The sequence below is a fragment of the Panthera leo genome, chromosome B3, assembly GCF_018350215.1.
Source record: "Panthera leo isolate Ple1 chromosome B3, P.leo_Ple1_pat1.1, whole genome shotgun sequence".
NCBI lineage: Eukaryota > Metazoa > Chordata > Mammalia > Carnivora > Felidae > Panthera > Panthera leo.
In genome coordinates this window covers 69717868-69744969 of record NC_056684.1, presented here as the reverse complement: position 1 = coordinate 69744969, position 27102 = coordinate 69717868, and the positions used below count along the sequence as shown (strand labels likewise).

At 36.9% G+C, this 27102-nt stretch overlaps 1 long non-coding RNA gene and 1 pseudogene across 1 annotated transcript in view; one reads left to right on the top strand and one right to left on the bottom strand.

Moving 5' to 3' along the window:
• The first annotated feature begins 13787 nt into the window (after window positions 1-13787).
• LOC122222251 overlaps window positions 13788-27102 on the top strand; it is a 49381-nt gene continuing 36066 nt past the window's right edge. Inside the window, exon 1 of the long non-coding RNA XR_006203673.1 lies at window positions 13788-13863. This is a non-coding gene — a long non-coding RNA (uncharacterized LOC122222251). The remainder of the gene's footprint in view (window positions 13864-27102) is intronic.
• On the bottom strand, window positions 24605-25584 carry LOC122222245 (annotated as a pseudogene).

Sequence of the window (27102 nt, the reverse complement as noted above, 5' to 3'; positions counted from 1 at the left end):
GGAAATCTCAATCATTATCCTCAGGATTCTGGAGACTAGTGAGCAATATCCAGTGGGAGTGGAGGGGGTCTTTAAGGAATGAAAGGCCAATTTTATTTTAAAAAAAAAATTAAAACTCAGGGATGAATATGGACTTTCAATTAGGTTACAGTGATCCTATCAAATATAAATAATTCTAGCTTTTTCATGACTTTTTCTACTAAGGATGGGTACAGTATTATAGAGGGAAGACCATAGTTATAGTTCTGGCTCTGGAAATGTATTGCTGTGAACACACTGGCTAGCCATTTAACCTCACAGCTTGTCTCTCTACCTATAGAATGAAGTAACTGAACAAGATCCTCTCAAAGTTCTTTCCCACTTCTATACAAATCTACAATTCTGATCATCTTTATTTAATATGTATCTATATTTCCTGTTTAAAAATGGGTCTCCTGGGGCCCTCAATGACTGAAAAAAGTTTATATATCTAAAGAGGAAGAACAGAAAATTCTATGGCGACTTGGCTTCTGAAGAACTCCTGAGAGCTTCAAAAATCCACCAGGGTTTTCTTTTTTTTTTTTTTTTTTTTAATTTTTTCATGTTTATTTATTTATTTTGTGACAGAGAGCAAGCTGAAGAGGGCCAGAGAGGGATAGAGAGAAAATCCACACTGTCAGTGCAAAGCCCAACATAGGGCTTGAACTCACAAACTGTGAGATCATGACCTGAGCAGAGACCAAGAGTTATATCCTTAACTGATTGAGCCGCCCAGGCACCCCAGCACCAGAGTTTTCTAAAAAGTCAGAGAAAAGAAGTACATGGTCTTTTTCTCCAAACAAGCTCTCTTAGGTCAACAGGATTTCCTCAACAATGATACATGCTGATACATACAGATGTTTGTAACAGAAAGGGTAGAAATCTCTTCATTCAGGTAAATACTCATTTTTTATTTTTTTAATTTACATCCAAATTAGTTAGGATATAGTACAACAATAATTTCAGGAGTAGATTCCTTAATGCCCCTTACCCATTTAGCCCTACCCCCCTCCCACACTCTCTCCAGTAACCCTCTGTTTGTTCTCCATATTTATGAGTCTCTTACACTTTGTCCCCCTCCGTTTTTATATTATTTTTGTTTCTCTTCCCTTATGTTCATCTGCTTTGTCTCTTAAAGTCCTCATATGAGTGAAGTCATGATATTTGTCTTTCTCTAATTTCACTTAGCATAATACCCTCCAGTTACATCCATATAGTTGCAAATGGCAAGATTTCATTCTTTTTGATTGCCGAGTAATGCTCCATTGTATATATATACGCCACATCTTCTTTATACATTCATCCATCGATGGACATTTGGGCTCTTGCCATATTTTGGCTATTGTTGATAGTGCTGCTATAAACATTGGGGTGCATGTGTCCCTTCAAAACAGAACACATGTATCCCTTGGGTAAATACCTAGTAGTGCAATTGCTGGGTCATAGGGTAGTTCTATTTTTAGTTTTTTGAGGAACCTCCATACTGTTTTCCAGAGTGGCTGCACCAGCTTGCATTGCCACCAACAATGCAAAAGAGATCGTCTTTCTCCACATCCTTTCCAACATCTGTTGCTGCCTGAGTTGTTAATGTTAGCCATTCTGACAGGTGTGAGGTGGCATCTCATGGTGGTTTTGATTTGTATTTCCCAGATGATGAGTGATTTTGAGCATTTTTTCATGTGTCGGTTGGCCATCTGGATGTCTTCTTTGGAGAAGTGTCTATTCATGTCTTTTGCCCCTTTCTTCACTGGGTATTTGTTTTTGGGGTGTTGAATTTGATAAGTTCTTTATAGATTTTGGATACTAACCCTTTATCTGATATGTCGTTTGCAAATATCTTCTCCCATTCTGTCAGTTGCCTTTTAGTTTTGCTGACTGTTTCCTTTGCTGTGCAGAAGAATACTCATTTTTTTATGTATATATAACTGGGTTATCACCAGGAAGTATGAGCTTGTGGAGTAGATATTATTAAATTCAATTTCTCTATATATTTATGAGGGATACCATTATCTTATGAGAACAAATTGGTACCTATTTCTAGGAAGTTCCTTCATCAAATATTTCCTGGGATTTTTCTATGTGCCAGCCACTATTTTAGGTGGATGATACAGTGTTAGACAAAGTATAAAGGGTCCCTATATCATAAACTTTAATTTTATATTGATTAAAAGGTATAAATTTGTCTTTTAAGATTTTCTTATCCCTTCTCCTGTCACTCCTTTTATTCTCCTAGTTGCTTTCCAATAAATCTTCATTCTTCCTTGTTCTTTTCTGCCTGTTCCTTACACATGCTACTGACTGATTCCACCACATTGATTACACTCACAGCTCCACATTTCGTATTGTGATTGCCTCATTCTAGAATGATTAAAGATCATTAATAGATTAAATTATGATATAAATAGAAGTTTTGAGTCTTTAAGCTAATAAGTTCATATGTTGTAGGATTTTCCTGTTTAAAAAAGTTAATTATCACTCAAACTCAAGACATTTATTTCAGCAGTGTTAATCTAAGAGTAATAAAAATTTTCAAATCCAACAAATTAATTCAGACTTCAATTTATTTGTAAGATGCAATACCTACTTTCGTGATGAGACTCCTGAAGTGTTAGGTTTATATGTTTTATCTCAGTTTGAGAGAATAAACCACGTAATCTTAAGAAGTCAACTGATGCATCAGCACTCTTGTATCCCTTGGGTAAATTCCTAGCAGTGCTATTGCTGGGTCATAGGGTAGATCTATTTTTAATCTTCTGAGGAACCTCCACACTGTTTTCCAGAGTGGCTGCACCAGTTAGTAGATAAAGAAATTGTGGTTTATATATACAATGGAATACTACTTGGCAATGAGAAAGAATGAAATATGGCCTTTTGTAGCAATGTGGATGGAACTGGAGAGTGTTATGCTAAGTGAAATAAGTCAAACAGAGAAAGACAGTACCGTATGTTTTCACTCTTATGTGGATCCTGAGAAACTTAACAGAAGACCATGGGGGAGGAAAAGGGGGGAAAAAGTTATAGAGGGATGCAGGCAAACCATAAGAGACTCTTAAAAACTGAGAATAAACTGAGGGTTGATGGGGGTGGGAGGGAGGGGAAAGTGGGTGATGGGCATTGAGAAGGGCACCTGATGGCATGAGCACTGAGTATTGTATGGAAACCAATTTGATAATAAATTTCATATTAAAAAAAAAAGAAGTCAACCTAATTCTTCAACTGCAACTTTATGAAAGGGATGAAATGGGTGGTGTGTTTAGGAAGTCACCTTATGCTCAGCAGTGTAGAGGGTACTGCCATGAAATCTTCCAAGGATAATGTCATCAATTCCATATGCTCCCCAGATTCAATTCTCTTCCCCAAATTCTTTGTCCTTATGTCCCTGTAACGTGGGTGATTTAAATATGGATAAAAAGTCCACTGACAGTAGTATGAATGAACTGAAAATGGTAAAACATAAAAGGGGGTTCCAGTCCACAATGTGATTTAGGAAGATCCTGAACTCACCTCCTCCTCAGACACACCAAATCTATATCTATTTATAGAGCAATTCCTCCTGAAGAACTGAGGGCTCACTGAATACCTTGTGCACAACAAAAGATTGAAGGCAAAGAGAGAATAGCCAGAGAGCAGAGACAAAGACACAGTAAGGAAGGAAACTTCCACCCTAGATGCTGCATACCGCAGTGGGGAAGCATAGTACCCAAGGGACTAGAAGCACATTTGTCTACCCTAGGGCACAGAAAGAAAGCCATGGTTTAAAAGAGCAACCAGTATGTAATAGAGCCAATGTTAGAAATTCATCAAATGGCAAGGGAGCTGCTGGAACTCTCTCTGGGTTGGAGGAGCTAGCAAATGCCACAGTTTACACTCCCCTCCATTTAGAGTGCAGACCAGAGCAGGGTCTGGATGCCATACCCAGTCTGCCATCTCAGACTACACTGGGCCTCTAGTCCACCCCAGCCCCAGCCATCCCACCAAGGCATCCCCAGGGTGGTGCACCAGGACACTATAGCTATATAACTCCAGCAGTTGCACCAAGGTGACACAGGCACAAAGCTCCGTGCCCATACTACTGCAGCTTCAGATAGCTGGCAAAGGCACTCCTGGTACAGAGCACTCAGGGACTTCCCAGCTAACACCTACTTCAGCTCCAATCACCCACAAGGGCATCCCCAGGCTGAGCACCCTAAGACACCCCAGCTTGCAACCACTTCAGCATCAGCTATCCTGCCAGGGCACCCTCAGTGTAAAGACACCCTGGACGCTCCAGCCTCTGCCCACTTCAGCTTGAACCATCCTTCTAGGATACTCTCTTTGCACAGAGAGACCAAAGATCACACTGGCCCACACCTGCTTCAGTGTGAGCTGTCCTTCCATGGTTTCTTCTATGTAAAGAACCCCCAAAACCACCCTAATCAATAACCACTTCTGCTGTCCTTCTAGGGTGCCCCCTGCACAGAGTGCCCCAGGATATCCTGACCCACACCCTGCCTCAACTCTAGCCACCCTACCAGGTCACCCTCTGAACAGAGTCCTGGCTTTTACTCACTTCACCTTCAGTTATTCTGCCAATGTGCCCTCTGTGTTCGTACAGCCCTAGGACCTCCCAGCCTGTACCCACTTTAGCTTTAGCTGTCTTCCCAGGGTATCTACTGCAAGGAGAGCCTTGGGATCTACTGTCCTGTACCCTGCCTCAGTTCCAGCCACTATACCAGGGAACCCTCTGCACTCAGCACAAGACACCACAGCTTGGACCACTTCAACTTCAGCTGTCATACCAGAATGAGCTCTATGTAGAGAGTCCCAGGACCTCCAGCTTGCACCCATGTCAGCTTCAGCTATCCTGCCAGGGCACCTTCTGCACATAAAGTCCTAGGACATTCCTGATCTCAGCACACTTTAGCTTCAGGGGTCCTTCTAGTTCTCCCTTTTAATAGAACCTCAAGACTTCCCTAGCCAAAGCCCACTTCTGCTCCAGCCATCCCATCAGGGTAGCCCCAGCAAAAAGTGACCTCTGACCTCAGCCCATGCCATCCACAGCTTCAGCTAGCCTACAAAAGTCACCAAGCTCACACAGTCTACATAGGGAACAAATACACACAAGACTATTCCTTCAAGTTTAGAAGTAGCTTTTCCACCTAATTCAAAGAAACAAAAAAAGTCAATAAGTTAACACCTATTCTCCTCAATCTATCCCAAGATAGAAGAGGAAAGAAAGCTTTCAAATATAATTCCAGAAGGCCAACATTACCATGAAACCAAAGCCAAAGACATTACAAAAAAGAAAACTACAGGCCAATATCACCAATAAGCACAGATGCAAAGATCCTCAACAAAATATTAGCAAACTGCACTCAACAATACATTAAAAGGATCATTCACCATGATTAAGTGGAATGTATTCCAGGGATGAAGGATGGTTCAATATTCATAAATCAATAAGACACAACACATTAACAAAATGAAGGTTAAAACTCATACGATCATTTCAACAGATGCAGAAAAAGTATTTGACAAAATATATTCGTTCATAATAAAAACTCAATGATGTGGGTTGAGAGGAAACATATCTCATACATAATAAAAGTCCCATATGAAAAACCCACAGCTAAGATTATACTCAATGATTAAAAACTGAAAGCTTTCCTCTAAGATCAGGAACAAGACAATGAGGTACACTCTCACCACTTTTATTTAACTTAGTATTATAAGTTCTACCCACTGCAATCAGAAAGAAGCCATAAAAGGCATCCATACTAGTAAGGAAGAAGTTACATTGTCAGTATTTGCAGATGACATGATACAATACATAGAACACTCATCATATACTGCACCAAAACAAGTTCTAGCACTGATAAATAAATTCAATAAAGTTGCAGGAAACAAAATTAATATACAGAAGTCTGCTGCATTTCTATACACAATAACAAAGTAACAGAAGGAGAAATTAATAATATTACTTACAAGTGTACCAAAAAGAATAAAATACCTAGGAATAAACTTAACAAAGGACCTATACCTCAAAAACTATAAAACACTGATGAAAGAAATTGAAGAGAACACAAGTACAAAAATATTACATGGATTGGAAGAAGTAATTTTGTTGAAATATCCATTCTACCCAAAGAAAGCTACAGATTTAATGCAATCCCTATCAAACCACCAACATTTTTTACAGAACTAGAGTAAATAATCCTAAAATCTGTAGAGAACCACAAAAAGCCCTGAATAGCCAAAGCAACTTGGAAAAGAAAAACAAATCTGGGGGTATCACAATTCCACATCTCAAGATATACTACAAATCTGTTGTAACAAAAACAGTATGGTACTGGCACAAAAACAGACACATAAGGGGCAGCTGGTTGGCTCAGTCAGTTGAGTATCTGACTGTCGATTTCAGCTCAGGTCATGATCCTAGGGTCATGGGATCAAGTCTTGCATCGGGCTCTGTGCTGAGCACGGAGCCTGCTTAAGATTCTCCCTCTCTCTCCTTCTGTCCCTCTCCCCTGCTCACATGCTCACTCTCTCTCTAAATAACAAAAATAAACAAACAAAAATCAGACACATAGATCAGTAGGATAGAATAGAAAGCCCAGAAATAAACCCAGACTTATGTGCTCAATTAATCTATATAACAAAGAAAGCAAGAATATACAATGGAGAAAAGAGTCTGTTCCCTAACTGGTTCTGGGAAAACTGGATGGCTACATGCAAAAGAATGAAATTGGACCATTTTCTTACACTATACACAAAAATAAACTCAAAATGGGTTAAAGACCTTAGTAAGACCCCATAAAACTTCTTGAAGAAAACAGAGGCAATAATTTCTTTTACATCGGTCATAGTAACATTTTTCCAGATATGCCTCCTCAGGCAAGGAAAGCAAAATCAAAAATAAACTATGGGGACTACACTAAAATAAAAAGCTTTTGCACAGTGAAGGAAAAGATCAACAAAACTAAAAGGCAACCAATTAAATAGGAGACTATATCCCCAAATGATATATCAGATAAGGGGGTAATATCCAAGATATATGAAGAACTTATGGAACTCTACACCAAAAAAAAAAAAAAAAGCTAGTAATCTGATTTAAAAATCAGAACATCAGAATAGACATTTTTCCAAAGAATACATACAAAAGCCCAACAGATACCTGAAAAGATACTCAACATCACTCATTATCAGAGAAATGCAAATCAAAACCACAGTTATCACCTCACACCTGTCAGAATGGCTAGAACGAAAAACACAAGAAAAAAGTGTTGGCAAGGATGTAGAGAAAAAGGAACCCTCATGCACAGTTGGTGGGAATGCAAACTGGTGCAGCTACTGTGGAAAAACAGTATGGAGGTTCCTCAAAAACTTAAAAATATAAATACCATATGATCCAGTATTTCTACCACTGGACATTTACCCAAAGGGGGAAAAAACACTAATTTGAAAAGATATATGTACTACTATGTTTACTAAAGATTATTTACAATAGCCAAGATATGGAAGCAACCCAAGTGTTAATCCATAGGTAAATGGATGAAGAAGCCATTTCAATGAATGAAGCCAAAATGAATGATATTTTGCCATTTATGACTTCATGCATGGGTGGACCTACAGGGTATTATGCTAAGTGAAATAAGTAAGACAGAAAAAGGCAAATACCATATGCGTCACTTATATATGGAATCTAAAAAAAAATAAAAGAAAAACTAAAAAGTGGAAACAGACAATAAACAGAACTTGATGGTTGTAGGGATGTGGGGAAGGGCAAAATCGATAAAGGGAAACAAGAGACACAGACTTCCAAATGATTAATTCACAGGGATAAAAAGTACAGCAGAGAGAATATAGTCAATGGTAATTTAATAGTGTTGTATGGTGATTGATGATAGCTACACTTGCGGCGAGCATAGCCTAATGTATAGAGGTTTCACATAACTAAGTTGTACACCTGGAACTATATAACAGTAACATTTTGTGCCGACTACAACTTTAAAAAAACACTGTAAGGGAAATAAATGACCAGTAACTTCTGTGACAAAAGATTTTAATTGAGGCAAATTCTACATCTCTGAAAACCAGACAGGAAAAACCGGGGAGAGATTTCTTTTGGAAAATGAATATAATAAAAATCACTCATTTGTACTTGGTAATTGAAAAAATCATGTGCATGCGCAGTCAGGACACATGCTCATAAAATGCCTAAAAAGACGCAAAAATTCCATCCCTGGCTGATTTCTAGGATGGTACAAGAGAAAAGTACAGGTTAATGAAGGTTTTTTATATGGCCTACGAGTTTAGGGAGTAAATTAACTAATACTGGGAGAGGCTTTTTGTTTTTTTATCTTTTATCCTATATTTTTGTTAATCCAAACGTGTTTGGTCAAAGCTCTGTATCCAGCTGCCATTTGGATGATCCCAAGTTCAGTGGAAATGCTGAACTGCAATGAGAGTCTGCAATGACCAAAACTCAGAGGGTGGGAAATCAAGTGTCAAAGACCCAAGTTTTTCAACAAATAAATTTATGGAAAAGAAAAAGATTGGAGGAAAATCTACACTGAAAAGATTGGAAAGGCATGTCAAATGAAAAAGAAATGGGCAAGACAAACTATGTATTGTCTTGGGATGCATATTTGGAAGACAAAGCTGCAAAAAAAGAAATGGAAGGAAGTCTTTAACAGAATCACAGTTACTTTTGAGGGGAAAGCTGGTTGTGATTTGGACAAGTTACAGGGATTTCTGGGATGGACTATTTGACTTAGTTCTGTATCTTGACTTAGGTGACAATTACTTTATAAAATTTTATTAAGAAATAAACTTGTTTTGAACCATTATCTGTATCATGTTTTATTTTCTAATTAAAAAATAATGAATAAATAAAATCAAAGCCAAAGCATGATGAATGAGTGGTAGCACAAAACCTCCCACCTATAACCACCCTTGTCTAGAGACCTACATTCAACTATTGTTCATAGAGGCTAGTCCCACCAGTGCACCTGTATTTTTAATACTAAAACACAATGGGCAAGGGAAAGTGTGCTCTTCTGCCTGAGGGCATACAGCAACTGTATCTTTAGGGAGTCAGAACAACTCAAAAAGTTTTTGTCTGCTGCACAATTCTCCCCTGTGCAAAGAGTTACACAAAATACTGCAATCATAAAAGCAGTTAATTAACAGCACTAATTGTGCTTGGGTAGTGACCAAGTTCAACTTGGAAACTTGGTGCTGCCAGCCAGAAATCAGTCTGTTATGGGAATTCTCTGCTAGAATCATGTTGGTTTTCCCAGAGTAACTATGGGGAGAAGTGGTTAATGAGTCACCTGGGAGGTCACATCTCTTTCTGTAAATTACCATTTCCTTCCCCTACTTAAAAAAAAAAGGTGGTCATGAAGGCAGAAGAAAGCTCTTGAATAACAAGGAAAGCAAGTAATAAAAATAACAGGAAAGGGAAAATTGCATTAACAATTACAGCACTGCAGTGTCCCTCAGCCTTTGAATAACTTCTTCTAACAGTATAAACTAACAAGGTTCTGGTCGATCAGACTCATTCTATGTATTCCAATTTGGGTCTAGGTTTGTAGTCAACCAAATGAATCAAACTGTTATGGTCACTCCAAGCCTTCTGAGCTAACAAAGAACCATTGTTTAGTGTAATAGTATCATTAAATGTGGCCCAATCCAACATTATTTTACTTCTATCCTAGTCCAACACCCTTAGGATCCATTCCCATACATATGTTACAGGTGTAACTGTATTTATGTATGTATTACATACATGTATTATGTATGTAATACATACATATGTATGTAAAATATGTATTTTACATATGTAAAATCTTAGTTATTTTGGAGTGTACTGCATCTTGTCATAGATTCCACTTTGTCCCTGACTCACTGGAGTTTTCTAGGACTTGAGCCTGACTATAGGACTATGAACAATGTGAAGAGGTGGGAACAGGCACTGATAATTGTCAGCAATCCACTGTCTGGTAACCAACTCAGGAGAGGTCGTTATAGTTTTCAGATAAGCACAGACAAATTTCTTCAGATAGAAGAAAACTCTTCCACCAGGAAGAATAATTTAGAAAACTTATGAATTCAAGTTTTCTTCTTTTATTAGAATCTGCCAATATTCCCCATCTTGATTTTCAAAGGTTTACCCCTTCCCAGCCAACCCATAACTTTAAAGGACAGTATGAGATTGTAAATTCAATTTACCTTGTAACTCAGCAAGCCACATATCAGGATTTTCCCCCCTAAAATCCATGACCCTGCAGCTATAATAAAAGTATCTTTGAGGGCAATCACAGAGGCTTTCTGGTCCCTTACTTGGCCTTTAGATGGGAATTTAAAGCCTTGAACTCTCCCATTTTCTTTCCCCATGATCTCCAGTCTACTATAAACAACCAACCAAACCCATTATACTCCATGTTTTTACTGAATGATTCTGTAACAATGTCTTGATCATCCAAAGACTTGCCTTCTATGAACACTCAATTGCTAGTGTTTACAGGTGATAATTGATGTAATTGTTTTCCTACTGCATGGTAATGACTACCTATATCCCCTTTATTGCTGACAAGGTCATTAATACTTTTAAATCTAATCTGATCAGAAAACAAATTTCCAGAAATAGAAATAATATAAAACCAATTTAGAGAACTCATTCTCTTTTTTATTGCAATGTAATTGATGTATAAAATCATATTATTTTCAGGTGTACAACTTAATGATTCAATATTTGTATATATTGCAAAATGATCACAATAAGTCTGGTTAACATCACCACACACAGTTACTTTTTTATTATTTAGAGAGAGAGAAAAAGCGCAAGCTGGGGAGAGGGGCAGAGGGAGAGAGACAGAATCTCAAGCAGCCTCCACACTCAGCATGGACAGAGGACTCAATTCCACAACCCTTGGATCATGACCTGAGCTAAAATCAAGAGTCACTCAACCAACTGAGCCACCCAAGCACCACTTTTTAAATTTTAAAAAAATTTTATTTCTCATGGTTACATTTTTTGTTCTTGTGATGAGAATTATGATATATTCTCTTAGGAACTTTTAAATATACAATATGGTTTTATTAACTATACTCACTATGCTATACACTTATATCCCCAGGACTTACTTTAAAACTGAAAGTTTGTACCGTTGACTACCTTCACCCATTTTGCCTACACTCCATCCCCCAACTCCCTGCCTCCGGCAACTGCCAATTTGTTCTCTGTATCTACAAGTTTGTTTATTTGATTCCACATACACATGCATCATAACTATTTGTCTTTCTCTGACTTATTTCACTTTACATAAATCCATGTTGTCACAAATGGCAAGATTCCCTTCTTTCTCATTGTTGAATGATATTCCATCGTGTATATATGTCACATGTTCTTTATCCATTTATCCTTTGATGAACACAGGTTGCTTCCATGTCTCAGCTGTTGTGAATAAGGCTGCAGTGAATATGGGAGTGCATATATCTTTTCAGTATTTTAGTATTTAGTATTTCATTTCCTTCAGTATAGACCCAGAAGTGAAATTGCTGGGTCACATGGCAGTTCTATTTTTAATCTTTTGAGGAAACCCTGTACTGCTTTCCATAGTGGCTGCACCAGTTTACATCCCCACTAACAATGCACACAGGTTCCCTTTTCTCCACATTCTTACCGACACTTGTTAGCACTCATATTTTTGAGGATGGCTATTCTAACAGGTGTGATAGGTCAGGTATGAGATATCACAATGAGGTGATATCTCATTGTGGTTTTGACTAGTATTTCCCTCATGATTAGTAATGCTAGGCAGCTTTTTATGTGCCTGATGACCATTTGTATGCCTTCTTAGAAAAATATCTATTCAAATCCTCTGCCAATTTTTTAATCAGATTTTTTTTCTATTAAGTTCTGGGTTCTTCATATACTTTGGATATTAACTCTTTATTAGATACATACGTTGCAAATATTTTCTCCCATTGTGTAGGTTACCTTTTCATTTTTTTTCTTTTGCTGTAATGAGGCTTTTTAGTTTGACATAGTCCCACTTAATTTTGCTTTGTTGCTTGTGCTTTTGCTATCATATCCAGAAAATTGCTAAAAAGAGTAATATCAAGGAGCTTCTTCCCTATTTTTTTCTCCTACTTTTAGTGTCAGCCTTACATTTGAATCTTTAACCCACTTTGAGTTAATTTTTAGTATGGTGTAAGATAGGAGTCCAATATCACCTTTCTGCATGCGCTTCTTCAATTTTCCCAGCACCATGTGTTGGAAAGACTGTAATCATTTGCTTTATTTTGTTCACATCATACTTAGACCCAAAGTTAGGATACACAGAATGAAGCTGATTTGCCATAACCTCCTTAGTCTACTGTAGAAGATATTCGAAGGCTGAGGGAAACTGTTATGCTGCTCACTCATTTCCAACCACGTTCCCCATGAAATCCACAGAATACTCCATCAAGACTAGAAGAAATAAAATCAGAAAGGAAGTTCTAGCATTATGGAAAAGGTGTAGGTCAAGAATGTCAGCACTGCCTTTAAACTTGGCTCCCTGAATTCAATAGGGCTGATGAGGTAACTAGGGTATCAGTGGCCAAGTGGCAGCACTTAACTGCCAGACATAATATGGGTGTGGTACCATAAGAAGCAACAGAACTAAACCAATAATAAAATAGTTTGACCTGACAATACCTTTGGCATTAGATAATTAATCACAGTACCTCTATAACTGAAAAAAGATGGGTAGCCTAATAAAAGTCTTATTTGATTTGTATGAACAGAAAGTATTTCTATCTGGTCACCTGGTCACCAAGAATGTGACAAATAAAAGCAACAGAGATTCACACTGTCTCTACAATTTCCAGACTTTAGCCACTTGACAAATACAGGACTCTGTGAATTAAAAAAAGACTGGATCTCTTTGAAGAAGGACCTAGTACAGGATAAAAAGAAAATACACTGTAAATATTTCTCATTGCTTTTATTAAAGCTAGGATCATTTACCAGAATGATTATACATTAAGGAAGGAGAAATAACCAGACTTCTGGAGAATTTCTGGACTGTAACTCTGAATTTACGCTAACTTCTGGACACTAAAATACTACTGTGGTCCACCAGTCAGAGGAGGGCCTACTGGAGATGAAGTTAAGGGAATTTTGCTTGGTTCTATCTCACAGTGGGCCCAGCGGGTCCTAACCCTTTTGGGTCATTTCAGGAGTCCTAATATTCATAGTTGGAATAGACATACATGGCAAATGGAAGAATATTTGCATTGGTTCTCTGATACATGTGATATGAACTATTATGGTATCAGTGGTGTAGTGTAAGCCACTATTACTCTCTCTTCATACCAAAAGAGAAAACTAGACACAAAACCAAATTCCTGGAGCAGTTTCAAGGATTAGTGACACCATCATGGACTTGAAAGATATAAGACTGGTGACTCCTAACATATCCTTATTAAAATTACCTATGAGCCTGTGCAGAAGTCAAAGGATCTTAATGAAATACTTTGTCAACTCACAAAAGTGGTGATTTAATTGCAGCTTCTTTACCAGATGCATTTAACTGTCCTGATACCTGGTAGGCAGCTATTAATGTAGCAAAGAGTTTTTTTTTCTCTATACCTATTAGCAAAGATCATAAACAGTTTGCTTCCAGCACCCAGAACCAAAAACAAACCTTCACTGTCCTATGCTAGAGTATACCAGAATTCCAAGTCCTATGTCATAATCTAATCTGCAAGGAACTTCATTTCTTCTCTATTCCAAAGAACATCACCATGGCTCACCATATTGTTAGTCTGACAACTGGACCAGAGCAAGAAGTAGCAGCTACTCTAGATACCTTGGTAAGATATACATGTATATCATAGAATGGAAAATAAATCTCATAAGTATTCATGGGCTGTCACGGCAGTAAAATTTCTAGGAGTATAGTGGTCTGGGGACAGCCAAGATATCTTATACAAAGTGGACAAGTTGCTGTATCTTGTGCTGCTGCATCTACCACAAACAAAGAGGCACAATTTTCTGTGTGACTTAATATTTCGGAGGTAACATATGCCTCATTTTGGCATAATATTCCAATCTAATAACCAAGTAACTCAAAATATTTCCAGTTTTGGTCAGGGCATAGAACCAGAGAAGGCTTTACAGCAGCTTCAGACTATCTTGAAAGCCTCTCTGACATTTGGTCTCTCTGATCCAGCAAATACTACGAAGAATGTATAACATATAGGACCACTGAATGCTGCCTTTGGAGGTTCCCTATGGGTGAATCATAACCTCAGACCTTTAGACTTTGGGAGCACCCACATACCATCTTCTACAGATACTCAATATACTTTTGAGAAAGAACTTTTAGCTTGCTTCTAGGCTCCAGTAGAGACTGAACAGTTGAACAAGTGTCACCAAATGCGATGCAATCTGAGCTTTCCACCATTGTATGGATATACCAGTTTATTTATGCATCCACATATTTAAGGGTATATTGCTTGCTTTCGGTGTGGACAATTGTTAATAAAGCTCTATAACCAGCCATCGCATGTTTTTGTGTGGACATAAGTTTTCAACTCATTTGGGGAAATACCAAGTAGCATGACTGCTAGATAGTACATTAAGAGTATATGTAGTTTCGTAAGAAACTGCCAAACTGTCTTCCAAAGCAGCCATACCATTATGCATACTTACTAACAAAGAATGGGAGCCCTCACAAACATTTGGTGTCACAAATGTTTTGGATTTTAGCCATTCTAACAGGTATGTAGTGGCATTACATTGTCTTATTTTACAGTTCCCTAATGATGATGTTGAGCATCTTTTTATAATCATTTTCTTACCTTTACCTAGCTCATAATTTATTATGTTTACTCTTTTCCCAGCTAATTGAAGTCTAAATGAAATATAAAATTGTACATATGTAAGCAGTACATGGTATTTTGATATACATGTACACTATGAAATGATTACCATGATCAATATTAACATATCACCTCAGTTACCTTTGTATATGTGTATGCGTGTGTGTGAAGAGAACACTGAAGTTATACTCACCCTGTTAGTAAATTTCATTTATATAGTACAAGATCATTAACTACAGTCAACTTGCTGTATATTAGAACTCCAAGACTTATTCACCCTAAATAACTTGAACTTTGCTCCATTTGACCAACATCTGCCCATTTCTCCTATTCCCTGTATCTTGGAAACTGTTGGTTCTTCTTCTATTGGTTCAAAGTTTTAGATTCCACATATAAGTGAGATCATATAGCATTTCTGTCTTTCTGTGTCTGGCTTATTTCACTTAACATAATAACTTCCTGGTTCATCCATGTTGTCATAATATTCCATTCTCTGTTTGTGTCACATTTTTGTTACCTACTCATCCGTCACAAGTTTCCATATCTTGGCTACTGTGAATAATGCTGCAATAAACAGGGGAATGCTGTTATCTCAAGATACTTATAGTTCTATTTTTAATTTTTAAAGAACTTCCATACTGTTTTCCATGATGGCTATAGCAATTTACATTCCTACCAACAACATACAAGAGTACCCTTTTGTCTACATTCTTAAAAACACTTGTTGTCTTTTTGCCTTTTTTGTATTAGCAATTCTAATAAGTGTGAAGTGATACATCATTGTGGTTTTCATTTGCATTTCACAGATGATTAGTGATATCGACCATCTGTTTAAGACATTTGTTCATTTTTTAATCAAGTTATTTATTTCCCACCTGTTGAATTGTAGGTGTTTCTTACATATTTGGATGGATATTAACCCCTTGTCAGACTTATAGTTTGCAAGTATTTTTGCCCCATTCCATGAGTTGTCTCTACACACTGCTGATTGCTTTCTTCACTGTGCAGAAGCTTTTTAGTTTGATACAATCCCATTTGTCTATTTTTGTCTTTATTGCTTTTGCTGTTGGTATCAAATTTTTCAAAAACATGCCTAGACCACTGTCAAGAAGCTTTTCCGTATCTTTTCTTTTAGCACTTGTCCTAATTTCACAGTTTATGCTTTAAGTCTTTAATCAATTTTGCATGTTTTTTTTTTGGGGGGGGGGATAAGGTGTGAAACAAGGATCTCATTCTTCTGCATGTGATACCCAAATTTTCCAACACCATTTATTAAAGAGTCCTTTACTTACTGTGTATTCTTGGTGGCTTTGTCAAAGATTAGTTGACCATATATCTATGCTTTTATTTCTGGGCTCTCTATTCAGTTGGTCCATTTTCCTGTTTTTATGCCAATACCATACTGTTTTGATTACTATAGATGTGTAATATAGTTTGAAATCAGGCAATGTGATGCCTCCAGCTTTGTTCTCCTTGCTCAAGTATGCTTTGGCTATTCAGGATCTTTTGTGGTTCCACACAAATTTCAGAGGTTTTTTTTCCATTTCTGTGAAAAATGCCATTGGAATTTTGGTAGGATTGCATTGAGTGTACAGATCACTTTAGGGAATATAGATATTTTAACAATATTAATTTTTCCAGTCTATGAACATGTGATATCTTTCCATTTCATTTGTGTCTTCAGTTTCTTTCATCATTGACTTAATAGTTTTCAATGGACGGATCTTTCCTCTCCTTAGTTAGATTTATTCCTGAGTACCTCATATTGTTTGATGCTATTGCAAACAGTTTAATTTCTTTTTTAAATACTTGTTAGTGTATAAAAATGGAAGTGATTTGGGTATGTTAATTTTGTATCCTGCAACTTTATTGAATTCATTTATTACTTCTAATGGTTTTTTTTTGGTGGAGTCTTTAGAGCTTTCTCATATCATATCATGTCATCTGCAAATGGAGACAGTTTTACTTTTTCTTTTCCGATTTGGATGCACTTTGTTTTTCTTGTTTAATTGCCCTGGCTTAACTATGTCAAATAAAAGTGGCAAGACAGCATCCGTTGTCTTATTCCTGATCTTAGAGGAAAAACTTTCAGCTTTTCATTATTGAGTATTGTATTACGTGTGGTTTTGTCATATATGGCCTTTATTATATTAAGTTATATTCCTTCCATGCCTAATTTATCACCTTTATTATGAAAGGATATTTTGTCAAATGCTTTTTCAGTATCTATTGAGATGATCATATGATTTTTATCCTTCATTCTGGTAATATATGTCACATTTATTGATATGCATAGATTGAACCATCCTTGAATCCCAGAAATAAATCCCACTTGATTATGGTATATAATTTTTTAATGTGCTGGTGAATTTTGTAGACTAGCATTTTGCTGAGGGTTTTTACATGTATATTCGTAAGGAATATTGGCCTATAATTTTCTTTTCTTGTAATGTCATGGTCTAGCTTTGGTATCAGAGTAATGCTGTCCTAGTAGAATAAATTCAGAGTATTCACTAGTCTTCAACTTTTTAAAATAGTTTGAAAAGGACTATTAATTTTTCTTAAAATGTTTGGTAGAATTAACCAGTGAAGCCATCTTAACCTGGGATTTTGTTGTTGGAAAGTTTTTGATTATTGATTCAATCTCCTTTCTCATTATTAGTATATTCAGATTTTGTATTTCTTTTTGATACAGTGTTGGTAGATCACGTTTCTAGAAATTTGTCTATTTCTTCCAGGTCATCCAATTTGTGGGCATATCATTTTTGATAGGAACCACTGTCATTCTTTGTATTTTTGTGGTATCATTTTTTGTGTCCTCTTTCATTTGTAATTTTACTTGTGTTTTTTTTTCTTAATACTCTAGCAAAAGTTTTGTCCATTTTGTTTATCTCCTCAAAAACCAGCTCTTCATTCCATTGATCTTCTCTATTGTTTTTTTGTTTTTCTACTCTGTATTTATTTCTACTCTAATCCTTTATTATTTCCTTCCTTATGCTAATTTGGGCTGGGTTTGTTCCTTTTCTAGTTCCTCAATATGCAAATTTAGGTTGTGATTTTGAGATCTTTCTTTTTTCTTAACATGGACATTTATCATTATAAACTTTCCTCTTGGAACTGCTTATGTGCATCCCGTAAGTTTGGGTATCTTGTGTCTTATTCTTTTTGTCTCAATTTATTATTTTCCTTATGATAATTTTTTGCTTCCTTTTTGATTACTTCTTTCATCCATTGGCTGTTTCCTAGGGTGTTGCTTAATTTCCACAGATTTGTGAATTTCCAAATTTTCCTTCTGTTATTATAGTTTCATACTATTGTGGTCAGATAGGATACTTGAGGGGCACCTGGGTGGCTCATTCAGTTAAGTGTCTGACTCTTGGCTGCAACTCAGCTCATGATCTCACGGTTCATGCCCCACATTGGGCTCTGCGCTCACAGCACAGAACTTGCTTGGGATTCTCTTTCTCCTCTCTCTGCCCCTCCCCGACCCTCTTTCTCAAACTTAAAAAAAAAAAAAAAAAAAAGATGTTTGAAATTGTTTCAATCTTATTAAAATTTAATGACTTGTGGGGCACCTGGCTGACTCAGGCAGTGGAACATGCAACTTTCGGTCTCAGGGTTGTGGATTCAAGCCCCACACTGGGTGTAGAGATTACTTAAAAACAAAATCTTAAAAAAATTTTGTTGACTAGTTTGGGGGTTTAACATATGATCTGTCCTGGAGAAAGTTATGTGTATATTTGAGAACAATGTGTACTGTGCTGCAGTTGTATGGGAATTTCTGTACCTGTGAGATCCCTGTGGTCTACACTGTTATTCAAATTCACTGCCTTCTTATTATTTAGAACTGAATGATCTACACATTGCTCAGGAGAAGGTACTGAAGTCCCTGACTTTTATTGTATTGCTGTATATTTCTCACTTTATCTCTCTCAATATATCCTTTATGCTTGTAGGTGATCTGATGTTGGGTGCATATATATTTACAACTGTTATATCCTATTAATGAATTGACTCTTTCACCATAATATAATGACCATTTTTGTCTCCTTTGACAATTTTTAAGTCTATTTAATCTGAAATAATAAGCATTCCTGTGTTCTTTTCATTATCATTAATGTGAAATATCTTTCTCCATCCTTTCAATTTCAGCCTATGTGTGTCCTTAAAACTAGTCTCTTGTAGGCAGAATTTATTTGGATCATGTTTTTTATACATTCAGTTATTCTATATCTTTTTATTGGAGGTTTTAATCCATTTACATTTAAAATAACTATAGATGAGAACTTATTACTACCACTTTTCTGTTTTGTATTTCCTTTGTTTCTTTCTTTCTACTCACTGTCTTCCTTTATTATTTTATAGCTTTTTTGTAGTGTTATGCTTTGATTCCTTTCTCTTTATATTTTGTGTATCTGCTGTGGGTTTTGTGTTTACAAAAAGACTTATATAACACATCTTATAGTCCATTTTAAGCTGATAACAAATTTGATTACATACAAAACTTCTACACTTTTTTTGGTGTATACGTAACATTTATTGTGGTAAAATATACAAAAAAAATAAATTTACCTGCCATTTTGAAGTGTACAATTCAATGGCATCAAGCACATTCACACTGTGGTACAACACTCCCCACTATCCATTTTGAGAATTTTTTCATGATCCCAAGCTGAAACTTTGTATTCATTGACAATAACTCTTCTCATTACCCCTTCCATAGTTTCTGGTTGCCCCTACCCATCCCATACATATTTTATGATAGTGATTTGACAATTTACATCTTTTGTGTATCCATTAAATTATTGTACTTATTTTTATTATTTTTGTCTTTTTACTTTTATGAAAGGGTTGAAAGTGATTTATATACCACCATTATAGTTTACACACCACCACTATAGTATGGGTATATTCTGTATTTTAGTATATATCTACCTTTACCAGTGAGTTCCATACTTTTTTATCTCATGAATTAGCATCCTACACTTGATCTTAGCCAAAAGACTAACAAGAAATCATGAATTAATACCCTTTTGTTTCAGTCTGAAGAAGTACCTTTATAGCATTTTTTATAAGGCAGAACTGGTGGAGATGAATTCAAGCTTTGGGGAAACCTTTCTCTCCCCTTCATTTCTACAGGTGAGATTTGCTAGGTATAGCATTCTTGTTTGGATTTTTTTTTCTTTCAGCATTTTGAATATATTCCACCACGAACCACCCCTTCCCTGCAAGGTTTTAGCTGAAAAATTCACTGACAGTCATATGGTGGCTCCATTGTATAAAATGAGTCATTTTTTTTCTTGCTGCTTTAAAAATTCTCTTTGTCTTTGACTTTTGACAATGTGGTTATAATGCATCTCATTGTAAATGTTTTTAATTTCAACCTATTCGACTTTGAGTCTCATGATTGTGGATATCCATTTTCTTCCCTAGATTTAAGAAGTTTTCAGACAATATTTCTTTAAATAAGCTTTTTGTCTCTTTCTCTCTCTCTCCCTCTCTTTACTCCTCTCATCTTTCTCCTCCTTTTCCTCTTTGGTTAGCTCCCATAATGTATATATTAGTTCACTTGATGGAGTCCCATAGTCCCTTAAGCTTTCTTTACTCTTTTTCCTTCTTTTTTTCTTTTTCCTCCTCTGACTCAGTAAGTCCAAATGACTTGTCTACAGGTCACTAATACTTTCTTCTGTTTGATCTATTCTACTTTTGAACCCCATCCATGCTTTTTTCAGTTATCATATACTTAAGCTCCAGTATTTTTGTTTTTTCAATTCATATCTACTTCCATGCTAATATTTGCATTTTATTAATGCAGTGCTTTCCTGATTTCATTTAGTTGTCTATCCTGTTCTCTACCTAATGAGCTTCATTAAATGATTGTTTTGAATTTGTTAGGCAATCTACAGATCTCCATTTCTTTTGGATTGGTTACTGGAGATTTTTTGTCCTCATTGGACTGTGTCATATTTCATGATTCTTCATGTTCCTTGTAGGTTTGCTTTGTTTTCTTCATTTAGAGAATCCACTTTCTCTCCCAGTCTGTATGGACTGATTTTGACTGGGAGAGACCTTCACTAGTCAGCAGTGCTCAAAGTGAAGCAAGAGAGAGACCAATCCATTATAGCATGTGTTAGGACTGGAGGAAAGCATCAGTTCTGTGCTTTTTCCCAATCTCACAGAACAATTCCAGCTATAACAGCACATCCACCCCTTTCCTTTTTTGCTAGTGGAGCCAGAAAACTGAGCTTTTTCATTTTTTACCATTTGATATAAGTGAGATAGAAATTGGCTCCACAAATAGCACTCTGAATTTCCGGGGATTGGGCCCCCTTTGTTTCTTTCCTTTCTTCCTAGAAGAAAAACCTCAGTTCTGTGCTCATTTACAATCTCAAAGAGCATCAGCACCAGCTGTAACTGAATGGCCTCACCTTTTCTATGTTCTGAGCAGTCCCAAAGGACCAGGCTCTGCAGGTTGTTCAGTCCTCAGCATAAGGTGAGACAGGATCTGGCTGTGTTATGGGCCATAGGACAAGTCTCCATAGATTTAAAAGCATTCAAATCATACAAAGTAGGTTACTGATTACAATGAGAATCAACTAGAATCAATAACATAATTATATCTGGAACTTTTCCCCTGGGAATTATAACCTGTGTGTTAAAGAAATTTAAGTTGTTAAAGAAATTACAAATAAAATTAAGAAATATTTTGAGCTGAATCAAAAGAAAACAAGATCTATATAAATTTATATATGTAGTTAAGGAAGTGTTTAAAAGGTAATTAATGGAACTAAATACCTATATTAGAAAGGTATCAGATGAATGACTATGGTTTCTACCTAAAGAAAGGAGAAAAGGGTCAGGGAAGATGGCAGCAGAGTAGGAGGACCTTAGGCTCATCTCATGCCACAAATACAACTAGATAACTATCAAAGCATCCTAAATAGCCCAAAAACTGACCTGAAGACTGGCAGAACAAACTCCACAACTCAAGGTAGAGAAGAAGCCACATCAAACAAGGTAGGAAATGCAGAGACATGGCTTGAGAGATAAACAGATCATGGGTGCTGCAGAAGGGCAAGAGACAGACTAGCCCATAAGGAAGCACAGGGGGAAAATAAATCCCCATAGCAATCAGCTTGGAAAGCCACAGGGGCTGAATTTCATGAGTTCTTGCAACCAGCAGGGCTTAAAGCTTTGAGTTTTAAAGGTCAGTGGGTAGGGCTTGGATAGAGCTCAGAGGACAATGTACCCTTCTAGGAGAAAATTCAAGATGCTGATATACAGCATGGAAATAGTGATATGAAGAATGCCTGGGGCACACAGTGAGGAGGTTATCCACCTGTCTCAGAGCACATCCCAAAGAGGCAGCATTCACAGAGAGACCCCTCTAGAAATAAAGGAACTGGCAAGTATCATTTCCCTCTCCTACCCCTCAGCATAAGCACAGGACCACCTGCAGGAATGAGCACAGTGCTGAAACATGCTACCTAACTTGCTTACACCAAGTCCTGCCATTCCCCACCCCACCCACCCAATCTAGTGGAAGTGTCCCTCTCAGTGACACTTGCCTTAATCTCAGCTCAGGAGGCCACTCCTCCAGAAGACCAGCCAAAACCCCTACTAACACTGCATCTCCCAACTTGGGAATTTTTCATGGCCTCAGCTCTAATGGTGTTGTGGACAGATATCATTTCACAAACAGACCAGAGGAGACCTACTTAAAATGTGGCACATTTAGTCGAGGGACCACACACTGCACACAAGAAGTAAAGAGAGCCTCTGCAGACAACAGACCTGAAGTGGCCAGAACAAAGCTGCAGAGTACACACAGCACACACTGGAGACATTCTCAGAAGTACTAAGCACTGAGGAACAGGGGGTACCTCTCAACAGGGCACCACGGGACCTCTTCTTCATAAACAGGAGACATAGTGACCTTCTCAAGAACAGGAGACATAGTGACCATCCTAACCACAGACAGGCAGAGAAACTTAGGCAAAATGAAAAGACAGAGAAATTTATCCCAGATGAAAGAACAGGACAAAGCCATGGTCAGAAATCTAAATGAAACAGATATAAGTAACATATGTGAGAAAGAATTTAAAGTAATGATTATAAGGATACTCACTGGACTTGAGAAAAAAGTGGCAGACACATGTGAGACCCTTAACATAGAGATAAGGAATAAAATAGAAAAGATAAAGGGCTCCATAAATGGAAGTGAGAAACACTCTTGATGGAATGAACAGAAGGGTGGGAGAGGCAGAGGAATGAAATAGTGACATAGAAAAGAGAGTAATGGAAAGTAATCAAGCTGAACAAAAGAGAGAAAAAAGAATTATTCAAAAAAAGAACAGACTTTAGGTACTCAGGGACTCCATCAAACATAATAACACCTGTATTATAGGAGTCCCAGAAGAAGACAGAGAACAGAGGGCAAAAAATTAATTTGAATAAATAATAGCTGAAAACTTTCCTAATGTAAGAAAGTAAATATCCAACCAGATTCCGGAGGCACAGAGAATTTCCATCAAAATCAACAAAATCAAACTGACATCAAGACATAATTAAAATTGCAAAATATAGTGATAAAAAATCTTAAAAGCAGTAAGACAAAAGAAGTCATTAATTTACAAGGGAAAATCCATTAGACTAGCAGGATATTTTTCAACAGAAACTTTCCAAGCCAGAAGGGAATGGCATGATATATTCAACGTGCTGAATGAGAAAAGTTTACATCCCAAAACACTCTTTCTAGCAAGGCTATCATTCAGAATAGAAGGAAATATAAAGAGTTTCCCAGACAAACAAAAACAGATGGAGTTAATGTCCACTAAACTAACCCTGTAAGAAATATTCAAGGGGACACTGAGTGGAAAAGACAAACCAAAAGGGACAGTATAAAAGTTGGAAACACAACAGCAGCAAAAATGAATATTTCTGTAAAAAAATCAGCCAAGAAACTCACCAAAAAAAAAGGGTATTAAATATAATAACATACACCTAAAACATGGAGAGGAGAGGAGAGAAGAATGGATTCAAACTTAAATGACATCAACTTAATATAGGCTACTATATGCAGAAGTTATATACAAAACTAATGATAACCATATATCAAAACCACTAATAAACATGCAAAGAATAAAGAGAAATAAATCCAAATCTATCACTAAAGAAAATCAGCAAAACATGACAAGATAAAGGCAAGAAAGGATCAGAGACAATTTTCAAAACCAACCACAAAACAAGTAACAAAATGGCAACAGATACATACCGATCAATAATTACTTTGAATATAAATGGACTAAATGTTCTAATCAGAAGACATATGGTGACAAAATGGATTAAAAAATAAGATTCCTCTATATGCTGCCTACAACAGACTCATGTTAGACCTAAAGACACTTACTGAATGAAAGTGAGAGGAACAAAAAAATGTCTATCACGCAAATGGATATCAAAGAAAGCCAGAATAGCAATACTTATTTCAGACAAAATACCCTTTATTTCTATGATTTTTCTTTGGCTGTGTACTGTATACTTTATTGATGGTACAATGCAAGGTGGAGCTCCACAAGCCCCTCCTTTTCTTCAAGGACTCTTGGATGGAAACTGTGGAGGTCAAGAGATATTCAGTGTGTTGAGGGATGAGTTGGGGCAAAGACTCCCCAGCATCTGAGAGCCTTTCTCTTCCTGTTGTTCTTGCTGGGGCTGGTGGTCCAGGGGGCTCTTACTCCTTGAAGGCCATGTGGACGATAATGTCTACCACCCAGTCACTGTAGCCAAATTCATCATCATACCAGGAAATGAGCTTGACAAAGTAGTCACTGAAAGCAATGCCAGCCCCAGCATCAAAGGTGGAAGAGTGCATGTCACTATTAAAGTTGATACTCAGTGTAGCCCAGGATGCCCTTCAAAGGGCCTTCTAATGCCTGCTTCACAACCTTCTTGATGTCATCATATTTGGCAAGTCAAATCTATGACTGACATGCTGTGGGTGGGGGCATGGAAGGCCATGCCAGAAAGCTTCCCATTCAGCTCAGGGATGACCTTGCCTATAGCCTTGGTGGTGTCAGTAGAAGCAGGGATGATATTAAGGGCAACCCCTCAGCCATCACACCACAGCTTCCCAAAGTGGCAGTCCATGGTCTTCTGGGTGGCAATGATGGCATGGGCTGTGGTCGCATGTCCCTCCACGATGCCAAATTTGTCATGGGTGACCTTGGTCACAGAGGTCAAGTAGTTAGTGGTGCAGGAAGCATTGCTGACAATATTGAGGGAGTTATCATACTTCTCATGGTTCACGCCCATCACAAACATGGAGGCATCAGCAGAAGGGTCAGAGATGATGACTCCTTGGGCCCCACCCTTCTAATGAGACCCAGCTTTCTCCATGGTGGTGATGACCCTAGTGGACTCCACAACATACTCAACACCAGATTCATCCCATTTGATATTGGCAGGATCTCACTCCTGAAAAATGAAGATGAGCTTTCCATTGATGACAAGTGTCCTGTTCTCAGCCATGACTGTGCCATGGAACTTGCCAAGGGTGGATTCATATGAGAACATCAGGAACATGTAGACCATGTAGTGGAGGTCAATAAAGGAGTCATTGATGGTGACAATATCCACTTTTCTAGAGTTAAAAGCAGCCCTGGTGACTAGGCACCTAATACACCCAAATCCATTTATTCTGACCTTCTCCATCATTTCTCAGGGACACTGCTGGCACTACACCAGAAGAAGCAGCTTTCTGTTGAACAGGGAGGAGCAGAGAGCCCAGACAAAAAAGACTTTTAAATCAAAAACTGTAACAGGAGACAAAGAAGAACACTGTATAATAATAAAGGGGACATTCCAATAAGAAGTATAACAATTATAAATATTTATGCACCCAAGTTGGAAGCACCCAAATATATAAAATAGTTAATAACAAATGTAAAGGAAATAATACAATAATAGTCCTGACTTTAACACCCCACATACAACAAGGGACAGATCATCTAAACAGGTTGTCAACAAGGAAACAATGGCTGTGAATGACACACTGGAACAATTAGACTTAATAAACATACAAAGAATATTCCATCCTAAAACAGAATACACATTCTTTTCAATTGCACACGGAACTATCTCCAGAATAGATCATATATTAGGTCACAAAACAAACTCAAGAAATTCAAGAAGACTAAAGTCATACCATGTGTCTTTTCTGACTACATCCCTATGAAACTAGAAGTCAACCACAAAAAATATATCCAGAAAGAACACAAATACATGGCAGGTAAATAACATGCCACTAAACAATGAATGGGTCAACCAGGAAACCAAAAAACAAATTAAAAAGCACATGGAAATAATTAAAATGAAAACACTACAATTCAAAACCTCTGGGATACAGCAAAGCAATTCTAAGAGGGAAGTTTAGAGCAATACAGACCTATCTCAAGAAACAAGAAAAATATCAAATAAACAACCTAATTTTGCACATACAGTAGCTAGAAAAAGAACAACAAAACCTAAAACCAGCAGAAGGAAGGAAATAATAAAGATTAGAGCAGAAATATATAGAAACAAGCAAACAAACAAACAAAAACACAACAAATCAATAAAGCCTGGAACTGGTTCCTTAAAAATAAATCAAAATAATTGATAAACCTCTAGCCAGACTTATCAAAAAGAAAAAGGACTCAAATAAAATCAAAAATGAGAGAGGAAAAATAACAACCAACACCACAGAAATACAAATAATTATAAGATAATATGAAAAACTATATGCCAAAAACTGGACAATCTAGAAGAAATGGATAAATTCCTAAAAAACATATAAACTACCAAAACTGAAACAGGAAGAAATAGAAAACTTGAGCAGATCAATGATCAGCAAACAAATTGAATCAGTAATTTAAAAAAAAAAACAAAACCCAACAAACAAAAGTCCAGGATCCAATGGCTTCACAAGCAAATTCCACCCAACATTTAAAAGGCGAAAGATTTATACAATCTGAAGAGAAACCAGAGTATTCCACCCAACATTTAAAGAGTTCATACCTATTCTTCTAAAACTGTTCCAAAAAATAGAAAAGGAAGGAAAACTTCCAAATTCATTCCATGAGGCCAGCATTACCCTGATACCAAAACCAGATAAAGATACCACTCAAAAAGAGACCTATAGATATCCCTGATGAACACAGATGCAAAATTCTCAATAAAATACTTGCAAAT